This window comes from Raphanus sativus, chromosome 1, assembly GCF_000801105.2.
Source record: "Raphanus sativus cultivar WK10039 chromosome 1, ASM80110v3, whole genome shotgun sequence".
Classification (NCBI taxonomy): Eukaryota; Viridiplantae; Streptophyta; class Magnoliopsida; order Brassicales; family Brassicaceae; genus Raphanus; species Raphanus sativus.
In genome coordinates this window covers 20,444,633-20,456,931 of record NC_079511.1, presented here as the reverse complement: position 1 = coordinate 20,456,931, position 12,299 = coordinate 20,444,633, and the positions used below count along the sequence as shown (strand labels likewise).

At 30.6% G+C, this 12,299-nt stretch overlaps 1 long non-coding RNA gene across 1 annotated transcript; it reads right to left on the bottom strand.

Annotated features, from left to right (window-relative positions):
- Positions 1-763: 763 nt before the first annotated feature.
- LOC108836184 (uncharacterized) lies at positions 764-2,748 on the bottom strand. The gene is made up of 2 exons (XR_008945066.1): positions 1,861-2,748; positions 764-1,753 (listed from the first exon to the last, which is right to left on the bottom strand). It is a non-coding gene; the product is annotated as an uncharacterized LOC108836184 (long non-coding RNA).
- Between the last annotated feature and the right edge of the window lie 9,551 nt (positions 2,749-12,299).

Sequence of the window (12,299 nt, the reverse complement as noted above, 5' to 3'; positions counted from 1 at the left end):
AAGAGGTATACTTTCAATAATATTTGCATCCAAAGGGTCCACCACAGCCCGAATGGCTTGTGAATTCCAAGTCCTAGAACTTGGATTGATAAGAGCGTCAACTGTAAGTTCCGGAAACAGATTGTGTTGATTTTTGTTGGCTGGTCTCGGGCGAGTGGTTGGGATCCAAGGATCATTCCATACTGATATAGATGAACCTGTTCCCATCCTTTTAATTAGTCCTTTGCTAACCAGAGATCTAGCAGATACAATACTCCTCCAGCCATAAGATGGAGAGTAAGAACGGATCGGTTCCAGGGGTGAAGCATTCCTGAAATACCGTCCTTTAAACACTCGAGAAAATAGAGTGTTTGGTTTATTTATTAGGCGCCAAAGTTGCTTTCCTAGCATCGCCGTATTAAAATTCATAATGTCTTTAAATCCCAGACCACCTTCTTCCTTAGGGAGACACACTTTATCCCATGATTTCCAATGCATACCTCTCGTACTTCCTCCCGGACTCCACCAAAATTTAGCAACTGTGCTCGTTAGCTTCTTTATAGTAGTTTGTGGTAATCTATAACATGACATTACATGGTTTGGTAGAGCCGTAACCACTGATTTAATAACAACTTCCTTCCCTCCTTTTGTAAAAAATCGAAATGTCCACCCATTAATTCTGGTATCTAACCTATCCTGAACAAACTCAAATTTATTTATTTAATTCAAATGAAAACAAAGCCAAATAAACTGATTCAACCACAAACTTCTGAATACTTTAAAGAAACTAAAATCTGAATTCATTTTAGCATATGAATGGAGCATCCGACTATCGGTGAAATACAGCCCAAGTTGTGGAGCATAACATTTATAGTCAAGAAGCTATCTCAAACCTAAAACCAATTATTTGTTTGTGATGTTCTGACCATTTTGTTTCAGAAAGTATTTGTCATATTATCTTCCATAGGCTTCTTCCTTGGTGCTTACTCTAAAGTTTGATCAGTCTGACATCCACTAAGCTATGTACGCTTCTCTTTCTTTCTCGCTACTTGTTTCTTAAACCCTTGGCCTTCACTTTCCTACAGATTCATTATCTATCCTTCACCATCTTCTCAAAAAATTCATGTGAAAGAGTCCTTCGGATATGCCCAGCTTTATATCATCCTTCCCTGTTTCTTGCGTTAGCATATTGATTATGCTCTGCAGAGACATAGATCTGATTGCGACATGGATAAAACAACCTTGGTTTCCAGACATAAGCTTTCTAGTCTTTTATGAAGCTCGATGGCAAGCCCATCAATACACAAAGGCTAGCATCTACATCACTGCGAAGAGGAGATGACGTTAGGTGGGATGATGGAGACAGCAGAGTTAATTTTGCAAACTCTTCAAGTTTTCAGTTATACATAGGATGGTACACTCAATTTGGGATTTGCAGAAAGCGATCTAAGTAGAGTCTCTTGGTTTCAGCATATCATTCTTGAGGGTATATAACCATTATATTATCTTTGAGTCAGACCATCCACTTATGACACGTTTAAATAGGGATATATAAATAGAAAGTAGAAACAAAGCTGTTTGGAAACATGAACTCGTAAACAAAACTTATTAGAAATTAATTAGTTTTGAGAAAGTAAATGTGAAGCACTATGAATTACGAATGCACGCTATGCATATTTAACAAAATCCATCCAAAAAAGACAAAAAAGAAACAAAACTCATCCAAAATCCTTGCAGAGACACTCACCAGTCATTTGTTACAGGTGTTGCATACCTGATAATCAGAAAAGCATCCATTTTCAGCGTTTGTATAAAGTTATTAGTTTTCTATTATATTTTTTACTCTATCCAGATAAGAGTCGGAGTTAGAAGGTACCCAACTTCTAGTAATAATTTCACCGGAGACGTTACCGTTTTGCTGCAACTCATCAGCAATCACCGAGAAGGATCCAAGATGGCTGAGTTCGAAGGGAAGTATGTCCGGTAAGGTGAAGCGGCGGTGGATCTAAACTGTTGTTCACCGCTTAGGAAGACGACGAATCACTCAAATAGAGAAGCTCCACTGCTTGTGTAGGCGGAATCTTAATCAATGAAACCACCAGCATTCTCGGGAGTTGGCTTTGTTAGTTGTCGTTGCCACCACCGATATGAAGCGATCCAAGCTATGTTGCTTACTGGATCCGCCCAACCCCGCCAGATCTAGATCCGAATGCTCTGGTAAGATCGAGCAACATAACAATTCCGAGCAACACGGGAAACTCTCGAATCAGAGAGACGAAATTTACAAAAGCTTTTGGAAGCGTGAGAATGATTCTCAAGGGATGGGTCTGAATTTTTTTATAGGTGGAAATCTACTACTTGGAGGAGGGATAAGATTCATTGAATGACTGATCTTGGTTGCAGTGTATTGAAATAGTTAAGATCTCCTTAATGAAGTTGAATCAATGGAAAACGTAACGCGATCCATTATAGAAACGGCTACAAATCTCGACCGTCACCGTCTATGCCGAAGAACAAACCCTTTTCACCCACACGAATTGAGGTTAGCGCAGAGCAAAGTGGTCGCTGGGCTGAAAACGAAATACAAACTTAAGTCCAATCTTCAGACAAAGCCCAGATGGTAGACAAAATTATGAATCGCTGAATTTTAAATAACAAGACACGTGGCGGCATGGCAGAGCTCGAATTGTTGCGCTGGCATCTGATGTGGAGGGCCCTGGAAAGAGGGAACTATACTTTATATATATAAAGATATATGAATGAAATATATTAACTTGCATTTTCGGACCTACTTTTAGATATGAGTATTTTTTTGATGGACTCTTTGGAAAGGCCCACGATTTGTTTTGAAATTAGAATAAATTTATTATTCTAAGAACATTTAAAACTCATTAGATGGTTTGCCATTGAAAAATTAAAGAAACTATATTTATATTAAAGTTTAGAACTTTACATAACTTAAATGGTAAAAATTATTTATCTATAAATTTATATATAATATTTTTTTTTTTTAAATTATACTTTACAACATTTGTGATAAAACTATATTATAGTCATTTTTAAATTTAAACTATACATTTAAATTTGGATATCTTATATAGAAAGAAATAACAAATATAATCATTAATTTGAGTTTTCATTTAAGATTATAATTACATGTATTATTGATATAGTTTAAGAAATGTGAATTCTTTCTTACATAAACTATATATATAATATATACAGATATTTGAGTTAAATAAATGTTTCAAAAATATGATTTCTTGGTATAAATATTTTATTATTTTATTCACATGGAGAAATTTATAATATTTAAATATATATTATCACACACATTTGATATGGTTTAGTAAATCTGATTTCTTTGTTATAAAAATTGATAATTATATAAGATATTCATATAAATAGATATTCAAATTTAAAAATGTATACTTTCAAAATCTGTTTGCTTTGATATATAAGTATTATTATCTTATTTTAAGTGCAAAATCTATAATTGATTAATAATAATATAAACAATCAAAAGACTAAACTATAAACTATGCGCTACCAATTCAGAACCAAATCGGAGGCATAGAATCGACATAACACATATCAGAAGAAAAACATCTAGAACCTCCTGCAAGCTTGTCCACCACTGTATATGAGCTCTCAAAATATGTCGGATTTTAAAGGTCGAAAAAACTCTTACTGCGTCGAAACTTCTCCAAGTGTGTAGTAAAAACTGACAATTCTTCGAGTGTTGACACCATCTTATTTGATTTATTATTATTCTTATAAATTTTAAAATTATACTATTAATAACAGTTATAAATTTTGTATAGTCCAAATGCATTTCGATAAAAAGACTCTAATTTAATAAATTAGATTTACATGAAATTGAACATTTAAACCATAATTAATATGTCAACGGTATTGTAATCAGTTTTCATATCCTTATATTTAATTTTCATACTAATCTAGTCAATGAATTGCTAGTCAAATTTTCTTTTCTGATCTTAGCTTCCTTTTGCTACCCTTTAACTTTATTAGATAATAAATATATAGTCCAAAATTAAAGAAAATCATTGACTTCTTCTTCCAAATTTATATCACCAATCAACTATATAAGACATCCCATATCTCAACAAAACCTATACATAAGAACATTTTCAACACCCAATCCCACCCCAAAGAAAATTGCTTCTGAAATATGAAGAATATCAGATCTTCAGTTGTTAGTACCATTGCAATAATTTTGTTGTTAGTCGTTACAGGTTAGTCAAGCACTTTCATTACTATTGTCAAATTTTCAAAATATTATTTTCAATAAGAGAAAAGCCAGGCTAACATAAATTTTTTGAAATAATTTATATGTGTTTAACTAATATACAAATATGATCCTAATGATTCGCATGAGAGAGTGTTCGTTAATGCTTGGTTTTAATGATTGTCATAAAAAGATATATTACTATTATTGTTTCTGATTAATAATATATTCTTGCGTTATTATGAACATTGTTTTTATCATACTTTTAAACTTTTATCATAAATATATTTTTAAATATTTACTTATTTTTCATGGTCATTTCATTTATCTGAATACTAATTTTATAACATTTTTTGTATTTTTCCAATTTACCATTTTCGTGCTTTTCACATATTTTTGTCGATGGTAGAGTGTCATTCATATTTTATATATTAGATTATATTGAAATTTATTTTTATTAACTTTAAAATTGGTTAGAACTATATCTGGATTGTTTTGAAGGTTTTACTCATTATATATTTCTAACTAATCTTTGTTATTTTGCAGAACAAGTGAACGCATTTACTATTGTTGGTGATTGTTTTGGACCCTGCACTGACGCTTGTGAACATATTTGCAAGTCGAAAGGTTATAAAGACTGGTTTTGTGGATCTTTTAGAGATAAGACTGGTTGTTGCTGCAGACCACCAAAGAACCAAATGTTTGGACACTCCGTTAATCTGAACAACTAAATGTCTTTCATTGTAAAAAAAAGTTTGCAAAAATCGGTTAACACAACACGTATTTGAGATCATCTAATATAAAAGTTCTCAAAAGAATATTACACATCAAAGTCCTTTTTGTGACACATCTAGTATTCATCGACTTCATTCTTTGAACTTCCTACAAATCTTTAGAAACATTAAATATACATCCAAATACCAAGACAAATCAAGCTAAAAAGAAAAAGATCGTTTTTTAAAAATCCTTCTCATTCATATGCTAACCTTAAATTTGATGATAACTCTATTAATCAATCCACACTAACACCGACCCAAAATTCCAAAAAAACTTTAGCATAGTTGCATGCCTGAACTATTTAGGTAGAAACAAACATGACTCTTACAAGTAACAACATCTTCTACCACAGTCAAATCCTATCCTCATTTCTCTTCTCTATAGGCTTTCCCTTCTTCTTTTACTGTCCAATTTATCGAAGGTATTTCTTTTAGAAGCCAAAAAGCCGAATTGAAACAAAAGATTAAATAAATACGAGAGATTAAGGAAAAGACGAATGAAAGACGAATGAAAAAACATTTTCATAAAAATAACATGGAGTCGAGATATGATATCACTTTCATTAACTCTTTATATTCGTTCTGCATGTACGATAAATCATAACAAATAGGAATTCCAGGATAAAATCATTGGTAAACTGTCACGCTACACTCGTAAAACAGCCCCTACGAACTAATACTCTACAAAAAACTCTCGAAAGTAATGACTTATGCTAAGAAATTTTTTGCTGGTTATAGATGTGAAAAATTTGAGAAAGAAGGAAGAAAAGAGGCGGTATTTAAAGAGAAGGAGAAGACCCACTTCTCGCAACAGTTGTTGCACGTGGGCGAAAATCTTGCAGAGATCGAGGGAAGTTGAGTTTCGAAAACTTATTCCCCAAGACTATCTCGTCTCTCGTTTAAAATTCTCGACAAATAAACTATATGACATTTTGTTTTTGGGAATTAAATGGGCAAAAAAGTTAAGCTTAACTTGGTCCGAAAAGAATCTTATTAGACTGGAGGCCCTCCACCAAGACCCAAGCCCAAGCCCAAGCCCAAGCCCAAGCCCACGCCCACGCCGAGCCGACCGGACGGCAGCGGCGGCGCGCGCATGGGGAGACTTCTCCTCTCTCAAGCTGTTTAACCCATGATAAAGTGGGAACATATTTATACAACTTGATTCTGTCTCATTTACTCGATGTGGGACTGTGAGAATTTCATTCATTTAATCAAGTTTTGAGCTTCAAAACATCTCAGCCCTACTCGATTTCTTTTCACATTTCAATAAAATCTATGGGTCTTTTTTAATTGATCCAACAATCCCCACATGAATAGAAATCACTCCAAATATATGCAGACCAAATGCAGACTCGATACACTTTAATTACTATAATTATTCTAATCCTGACTAGACTAGATAGACTCATCGAGAGTGTTTGCGAAAAAATTCATTGTGTTTGAGTTGGTGGCATTTAAGCCTTGCACCACTCATAGTTAATATTTGTCAGGTTTACTTTACCAGAAGGTGAACATGATGTCTTGAACCAACCGGTGTTTTATGTAGAACGAGACGAGAGGCATAAAGCAGCTTCATTTTCTCGTAGAACTTAGTTCTCTATTGTATTTTAAAGACAGTTATATATCAAATATATGAATGAAATATATTAACTTGCATTTTCGGACCTACTTTTAGATATGAGTATTTTTTTGATGGACTCTTTGGAAAGGCCCACGATTTGTTTTGAAATTAGAATAAATTTATTATTCTAAGAACATTTAAAACTCATTGGATGGTTTGCCATTGAAAAATTAAAGAAACTATATTTATATTAAAGTTTAGAACTTTACATAACTTAAATGGTGAAAATTTATTTATCTATAAATTTATATATAATATTTTTTTAAAAAAAATTATACTTTACAACATTTGTGATAAAACTATATTATAGTCATTTTTAAATTAAACTATACATTTAAATTTGGATATTTTATATAGAAAGAAATAACAAATATAATCATTAATTTCAGTTTTCATTTAAGATTATAATTACATGTATTATTGATATAGTTTAAGAAATGTGAATTCTTTCTTACATAAACTATATATATAATATATACAGATATTTAAGTTAAATAAATGTTTCAAAAATATGATTTCTTGGTATAAATATTTTATTATTTTATTCACATGGAGAAATTTATAATATTTAAATATATATTATCACACACACATTTGATATGGTTTAGTAAATCTGATTTCTTTGTTATAAAAATTGATAATTATATAAGATATTCATATAAATAGATATTCAAATTTAAAAATGTATACTTTCAAAATCTGTCTGCTTTGATATATAAGTATTATTATCTTATTTTAAGTGCAAAATCTATAATTGATTAATAATAATATAAACAATCAAAAGACTAAACTATAAACTATGCGCTACCAATTCAGAACCAAATCGGAGGCATAGAATCGACATAACACATATCAGAAGAAAAACATCTAGAACCTCCTGCAAGCTTGTCCACCACTGTATATGAGCTCTCGAAATATGTCGGATTTTAAAGGTCGAAAAAACTCTTACTGCGTCGAAACTTCTCCAAGTGTGTAGTAAAAACTGACAATTCTTCGAGTGTTGACACCATCTTATTTGATTGATTATTATTCTTATAAATTTTAAAACTATACTATTAATAACAGTTATAAATTTTGTATAGTCCAAATACATTTCGATAAAAAGACTCTAATTTAATAAATTAGATTTACATGAAATTGAACATTTAAACCATAATTAATATGTCAACGGTATTGTAATCAGTTTTCATATCCTTATATTTAATTTTCATACTAATCTAGTCAATGAATTGCTAGTCAAATTTTCTTTTCTGATCTTAGCTTCCTTTTGCTACCCTTTAACTTTATTAGATAATAAATATATAGTCCAAAATTAAAGAAAATCATTGACTTCTTCTTCCAAATTTATATCACCAATCAACTATATAAGACATCCTAGATCTCAACAAAACCTATACATAAGAACATTTTCAACACCCAATCCCACCCCAAAGAAAATTGCTTCTGAAATATGAAGAATATCAGATCTTCAGTTGTTAGTACCATTGCAATAATTTTGTTGTTAGTCGTTACAGGTTAGTCAAGCACTTTCATTACTATTGTCAAATTTTCAAAATATTATTTTCAATAAGAGAAAAGCCAGGCTAACATAATTTTTTTGAAATAATTAATATGTGTTTAACTAATATACAAATATGATCCTAATAATTCGCATGAGAGAGTGTTCGTTAATGCTTGTTTTTAATGATTGTCATAAAAAGATATATTACTATTATTGTTTCTGATTAATAATATATTCTTGCGTTATTATGAACATTGTTTTTATCATACTTTTAAACTTTTATCATAAATATATTTTTAAATATTTACTTATTTTTCATGGTCATTTCATTTATCTGAATACTAATTTTATAACATTTTTTGTATTTTTCCAATTTACCATTTTCGTGCTTTTCACATATTTTTGTCGATGGTAGAGTGTCATTCATATTTTATATATTAGATTATATTGAAATTTATTTTTATTAACTTTAAAATTGCTTAGAACTATATCTGGATTGTTTTGAAGGTTTTACTCATTATATATTTCTAACTAATCTTTGTTATTTTGCAGAACAAGTGAACGCATTTACTATTGTTGGTGATTGTTTTGGACCCTGCACTGACGCTTGTGAACATATTTGCAAGTCGAAAGGTTATAAAGACTGGTTTTGTGGATCTTTTAGAGATAAGACTGGTTGTTGCTGCAGACCACCAAAGAACCAAATGTTTGGACAATCCGTTAATCTGAACAACTAAATGTCTTTCATTGTAAAAAAATGTTTGCAAAAATCGGCTAAGACAACACGTATTTGAGATCATCTAATATAAAAGTTCTCAAAAGAATATTACACATCAAAGTCCTTTTTGTGACACATCTAGTATTCATCGACTTCATTCTTTGAACTTCCTACAAATCTTTAGAAACATTAAATATACATCCAAATACCAAGACACATCAAGCTAAAAAGAAAAAGATCGTTTTTTTAAAAATTCTTCTCATTCATATGCTAACCTTAAATTTGATGATAACTCTATTAATCAATCCACACTAACACCGACCCAAAATTCCGAAAAAACTTTAGCATAGTTGCATGCCTGAACTATTTAGGTAGAAACTAACTTGACTCTTACAAGTAACAACATCTTCTACCACAGTCAAATCCTATCCTCATTTCTCTTCTCTATAGGCTTTCCCTTCTTCTTTTACTGTCCAATTTATCGAAGGTATTTCTTTTAGAAGCCAAAAAGCCGAATTGAAACAAACAATTAAATAAATACGAGAGATTAAGGAAAAGACGAATGAAAGACGAATGAAAAAAACATTTTCATAAACATAACCATGGAGTCGAGATATGATATCACTTTCATTAACTCTTTATATTCGTTCTGCATGTACGATAAATCATAACAAATAGGAATTCCAGGATAAAATCATTGGTAAACTGTCACGCTACACTCGTAAAACAGCCCCTACGAACTAATACTCTACAAAAAACTCTCGAAAGTAATGACTTATGCTAAGAAAATTTTTGCTGGTTATAGATGTGAAAAATTTGAGAAAGAAGGAAGAAAAGAGGCGGTATTTAAAGAGAAGGAGAAGACCCACTTCTCGCAACAGTTGTTGCACGTGGGCGAAAATCTTGCAGAGATCGAGGGAAGTTGAGTTTCGAAAACTTATTCCCCAAGACTATCTCGTCTCTCGTTTAAAATTCTCGACAAATAAACTATATGACATTTTGTTTTTGGGAATTAAATGGGCAAAAAAGTTAAGCTTAACTTGGTCCGAAAAGAATCTTATTAGACTGGAGGCCCTCCACCAAGACCCAAGCCCAAGCCCAAGCCCAAGCCCACGCCCACGCCGAGCCGACCGGACGGCAGCGGCGGCGCGCGCATGGGGAGACTTCTCCTCTCTCAAGCTGTTTAACCCATGATAAAGTGGGAACATATTTATACAACTTGATTCTGTCTCATTTACTCGATGTGGGACTGTGAGAATTTCATTCATTTAATCAAGTTTTGAGCTTCAAAACATCTCAGCCCTACTCGATTTCTTTTCACATTTCAATAAAATCTATGGGTCTTTTTTAATTGATCCAACAATCCCCACATGAATAGAAATCACTCCAAATATATGCAGACCAAATGCAGACTCGATACACTTTAATTACTATAATTATTCTAATCCTGACTAGACTAGATAGACTCATCGAGAGTGTGCGAAAAAATTCATTGTGTTTGAGTTGGTGGCATTTAAGCCTTGCACCACTCATAGTTAATATTTGTCAGGTTTACTTTACCAGAAGGTGAACATGATGTCTTGAACCAACCGGTGTTTTATGTAGAACGAGACGAGAGGCATAAAGCAGCTTCATTTTCTCGTAGAACTTAGTTCTCTATTGTATTTTAAAGACAGTTATATATCAAATATATGAATGAAATATATTAACTTGCATTTTCGGACCTACTTTTAGATATGAGTATTTTTTTGATGGACTCTTTGGAAAGGCCCACGATTTGTTTTGAAATTAGAATAAATTTATTATTCTACGAACATTTAAAACTCATTGGATGGTTTGCCATTGAAAAATTAAAGAAACTATATTTATATTAAAGTTTAGAACTTTACATAACTTAAATGGTGAAAATTTATTTATCTATAAATTTATATATAATATTTTTTTAAAAAAAATTATACTTTACAACATTTGTGATAAAACTATATTATAGTCATTTTTAAATTAAACTATACATTTAAATTTGGATATTTTATATAGAAAGAAATAACAAATATAATCATTAATTTCAGTTTTCATTTAAGATTATAATTACATGTATTATTGATATAGTTTAAGAAATGTGAATTCTTTCTTACATAAACTATATATATAATATATACAGATATTTAAGTTAAATAAATGTTTCAAAAATATGATTTCTTGGTATAAATATTTTATTATTTTATTCACATGGAGAAATTTATAATATTTAAATATATATTATCACACACACATTTGATATGGTTTAGTAAATCTGATTTCTTTGTTATAAAAATTGATAATTATATAAGATATTCATATAAATAGATATTCAAATTTAAAAATGTATACTTTCAAAATCTGTCTGCTTTGATATATAAGTATTATTATCTTATTTTAAGTGCAAAATCTATAATTGATTAATAATAATATAAACAATCAAAAGACTAAACTATAAACTATGCGCTACCAATTCAGAACCAAATCGGAGGCATAGAATCGACATAACACATATCAGAAGAAAAACATCTAGAACCTCCTGCAAGCTTGTCCACCACTGTATATGAGCTCTCGAAATATGTAGGATTTTAAAGGTCGAAAAAAACTCTTACTGCGTCGAAACTTCTCCAAGTGTGTAGTAAAAACTGACAATTTTTCGAGTGTTGACACCATCTTATTTGATTGATTATTATTCTTATAAATTTTAAAATTATGCTATTAATAACAGTTATAATTTTTGCATAGTCCAAATACATTTCGATAAAAAGAATCTAATTTAATAAATTAGATTTACATGAAATTGAACATTTAAACCATAATTAATATGTCAACGGTATTGTAATCAGTTTTTATATCCTTATATTTAATTTTCATACTAATCTAGCAACGAATTGCTAGTCAAATTTTATTTTCTGATCTTAGCTTCCTTTTGCTACCCTTTAACTTTATTAGATAATAAATATATAGTCCAGTATTAAAGAAAATCATTGACTTCTTCTTCCAAATTTATATCACCAATCATCTATATAAGACATCCTAGATCTCAACAAAACCTACACATAAGAACATTTTCAACACCCAATCCCACCCCAAAGAAAATTGCTTCTGAAATATGAAGAATATCAGATCTTCAGTTGCTACTACCATTGCAATAATTTTGTTGTTAGTCGTTACAGGTTAGTCAAGCACTTTCATTACTATTGTCAGATTTTCCAAATATTATTTTCAATAAGAGAAAAGCCAGGCTAACATAAATTTTTTGAAATAATTAATATGTGTTTAACTAATCTACAAATATGATCCTAATAACTCGCATGAGAGAGTGTTCGTTAATTCTTGTTTTTAATGATTGTCATAAAAAGATATATTACTATTATTGTTTCTGATTAATAATATATTCTTGTGTTATTATGACATTTTTATCATACTTTAAAACT